We start from the raw sequence: 4,046 nt of genomic DNA on the forward strand, positions 1-4,046 counted from the left end.
TCAGGCTCCCCCTTCCCCTTTAATGCTCGAGTGATCTCTTCAGTCGTGCGATTCCATTATAAATCAATATATAAGTAGCCCCACGTCACAAAACAAGATAAACACGCAACATAATCCAATTTACCGTCAAGCACACGTACCTGCGGAGTTCTGCATTAACACCAACGCGATCGCACCTGCAAGGATCGCTCCCACTAGCTCTGCTGAGCCGCACAAAAAAGGGGGGAGGGTGCAACACTATGTCTTCCTCGAAAGTCACCCATCCTAATACTACTCTAGCCCATTCGCGTTTAACTGCAAAGCTCTGATGGGATCCGGTGCATTAACGCTGGTATGATCGCACTCACAAACATCTCGTCCCCTCCCACTCTTCAAGGGAGACCGCCGAGCCACGGGCACGGCATGGGGCCCATCCATGACCCTCGATCTGAAGCGGTTCGGCGTGTTGCAAGAGCTCGCCCTCTTCACCGACTTGGCGGTGCCTCTCGCACCGCGAGGAGCCAACGAATTAGGGGAAGAACGAAGGGGGAAAGGAAAGGAAGAAAAAACGAGAGAGAGAGAGAGAGAGGCATAAGTTCCACGGCCACCGACGACACTGCGTGGAGCTCGCAAGGACTTTCCGTGAAAAATCCACGAGTTCTTTCAAAATTTGAATTCCTACAAAAGTATATATGATTTAAACCTCTTACTTACTCTCCTCATGTCATCTTTGCTACAGTGATGCAAACGGTCCTAAATTCATCGCCCATTGTCACAATACTTTGCTTCTATTGCACTGTAATCCCATTTGTGATTTTCAACCAGGATGATAAATCGATGTCTTGTTCTCGAATTTCCCTTGGAGCAGTGTTGAGCGAGTCGTTGTTTCCCTCAGTTAGGCTAGCCCTTCTCCATTACTGCTCGACCAATCTTTTCATTCGCGAGATTCCACTATAAATCAATATATAAGTAGCCCCACGTCGCAAAACAAGATAAACACGCAACATAATCCAATTTACCGTCAAGCACGCGTAACCGAAGAGTTCCGCTTTAACACCGGCGTGATCGCACCAGCAAGGATCGCTACCACTAGCTATGTCGAGCTACACAAAATATTGGGGAACACTCAGACTTCTCGAGAGGTCACCCATCCCAGAACTACTCTAGCCCATGTGCGCTTAATTGCGGAGTTCTGATGAGATCCAGTGCATTAACGCTAGTCCGATCACAACTGCAAAGATCTCGCCCCCTACCCCTCTTCAAGGGAGACCATCGAGCCACAGGCAGGGCATGTGGCCCATCCATTGCCCTCGATTCGAAGCGGTTTGGAACAACAGAGGATCTTGTCCTCTTCCCCAACTTGTCGGTGCCTCTTGTCCGGCGGGGAGCTAGCGAGCCAGGGGAAGAATGAAGGGGGGAAAGGAAAGGAAGAAAAAAACGAGAGAGAGAAAATAAAATGGCATAAGTTCTGCGACCATTGACAACGTTGTGTGCAGCTCGCGCAGCATTTTCGTGAATGATCCACGGGTTCCTCCAAAATTCAAATTCCTACAAAAGTATATATAATTTAAACCTCTTATCTACTTTCCTTGTGTCATTTTCTATAGTGATGCAAATGGTCCTAGATTCATCACCCATTGCCGCAATACATCGCCTTCATCGCGTTGTAATTCCGCTTGTGACTTCCGACCAAGATGATAAATCAATGCCTTGTTCTCAAATTTCCTTTGGAGCTGTCTTGAGCGAGTCATTGTTTCTCTCAGTTAGGCTCCCCCTTCCCCCTTAATGCTCGAGCGATCTATTCATTCACAAGATTCCATTATAAATCAATATATAAATAGCCCCACGTTGCAAAACAAGATAAACACGCAACATAATCCAATTCACTGTCAAGCACGTGGAATCGCAGAGTTCTGCTTTAACGTCGGCGTGACTACACCCGCAAGGATCGCTTCCACTGGCTCCCCTGATCTGCACAAAAAAGGGCAGAGGGTGCAACAATAAGACTTCCGGGGAGGTCACCCATCTTAATACTACTCTAGCCCAAGCGTGCTTGACTGCGGAGTTGTAATGGGATTTGGTGCATTAACGACAATATGATCACGCCCACAAAGATCTCGCTCCCTCCCCCTCTTCAAGTGAGGTCGCCTCGCTACGGGCAGGGCATGGGGCCTATTCATGGCCCTCGATCCGAAGCGGCTCAGTGTGGCGCAGGAGCTCGCCCTCTTCCCTGACTTGGCGGTGCCTCCCACCCCACGGGGAGCCAGCGAAGCAAGGGAAGAACGAAGGGGGAAAATGAAAGGAAAAAAGAAACGAGAGAGAGAGAGAAGAAAATAAAAAGGTGTAAGTTTTGCGACCGCCAATGACATTGCGTGGAACTTGCGTTTCTTTTCTGTGAATGATCCACGGGTTCCTCCAAAATTCGAATTCCTACAAAAGTATATATGCTTTAAACCTCTTACCTACTCTCCTCGTGTCATCTTTACTACAATGATGCGAACGGTCCTAGATTAATCGCCCACTGTCGCAATACGTCGCCTCTGTTGCATTGTAATCCCGCTTGTGTCTTCCGACTAATATGATAAATCAGTGGCTTGTTCTCGAATTTCCCTTGGAGCAGTGCTGAGCGAGTTGTTATTTCCCTCAGTTAGGCTCCCATTTCCCTTTTAATGCTCGAGTGATCTCTTCATTCGCGGGATTCCATTATAAATCAATATATAAGTAGCCCCACATCGCAAAACAAGATAAACACGCAACATAATCCAATTTACCATATAACACGCATAATCGTGGAGTTCCGCATTAACACCGACACGATCGCCCCCACAAGGATCGCTTCCACTGGCTCCGTCGAGTCGCACAAAAAAGAGGGGAGGGTGCAACACTAGGATTTCTTGGAAGTTCACCCATATCAGTGCTACTCTAGGCCAAGGGAACTTAACTGCGGAGTTTTGATAGGATCTGGTGCATTAATCTTGGTATGATCGCACCTGCAAAGATCTCACCCCCTACCCTCTTCAAGGGAGACCGCCGAGCTACAGGCAGGGCATGGGGCCCATCCATGGCCCTTGATCCGAAGCAGTTCGACGTGGCGTAGGAGCTTGCCCTCTTCCCTGACTTGGCAGTGCCTCCCACTCTGCGGGGAGCCAGCGAACCAGGGGAAGAACGAAGGGGGAAAAGGAAAGGAAGAAAAAAACAAGAGAGAGAGAGAGAGGTGTAAGTTTCGCGGCCGTCGATGAAGCTGCGTGAAGCTCGCGCGACCTTTCCGTGAACGATTCACAGGTGCCCTTAAAATTTGAATTCCTACAAAAATATATATGATTTAAACCTCTTACCTACTCTCCCCGTGTCATCTTTGCTACACTGATGCGAATGGTCCTAGATTCATCACCCACTGCCGTAATACTTCGCCTCCGTTAAGCTGTAATCTTGCTTGTGACTTCTGACCAGGATGATAAATTGGTGCCATGTTTTCGAATTTCTCTTGGAGCAGTCTTGAGATAGTCATTGTTTCTCTCAATTAGGCTCCTCCTCCCCTCTTAAAGCTGGAGAGATCTCTTCATTCGTGGGATCCCATTATAAATCAATATATAAGTAGCCCCACGTCGCAAAATAAGATAAACACGCAACACAATCCAATTTACTGTCAAGCACGCATAACCGCAGAGTTCTGCATTAACACCGCCGCAATCGCACTCGCAAGGATCGCTTCCACTAGCTTTGCCGAGATGCACATAAAAGGGGGGAGGGTGTAACACTAGGATTTCCCGGGAGGTCACCCATCCCAATACTACTCTAGCCCAAGCACGCTTCACTGCATAGTTTTGATGGGATTCGATGCATTAACGCTAGTATGATCACACCAGCAAAGATCTCGCTCCCTCCCCCTCTTCAAGTGAGGCCATTGAGCTAGGGGCAGGGCATGGGGCCTGTTGTACCTTAATAAACCAATTTCCTAGCTGTGGAGAAATTGTGCTTAAGACATTAATGAATATCGTTTGTTGTCACTTATTTGTCACTTTATTATTTGTTGTGTTCTCAATTGAAGGACCTGGAAAACTTGGTCT

General features: G+C 47.9%; 2 pseudogenes; both read right to left on the minus strand.

Annotated features, from left to right (window-relative positions):
• Window positions 1–226: 226 nt before the first annotated feature.
• On the minus strand, window positions 227–345 carry LOC149245083 (5S ribosomal RNA; annotated as a pseudogene).
• A 3,380-nt stretch (window positions 346–3,725) lies between these two features.
• On the minus strand, window positions 3,726–3,844 carry LOC149245084 (5S ribosomal RNA; annotated as a pseudogene).
• Window positions 3,845–4,046: the final 202 nt, after the last annotated feature.

Source organism: Pinus tabuliformis, chromosome 7, assembly GCF_031772625.1.
Source record: "Pinus tabuliformis cultivar Carrire ecotype Pingquan chromosome 7, CPIR1, whole genome shotgun sequence".
NCBI lineage: Eukaryota > Viridiplantae > Streptophyta > Pinopsida > Pinales > Pinaceae > Pinus > Pinus tabuliformis.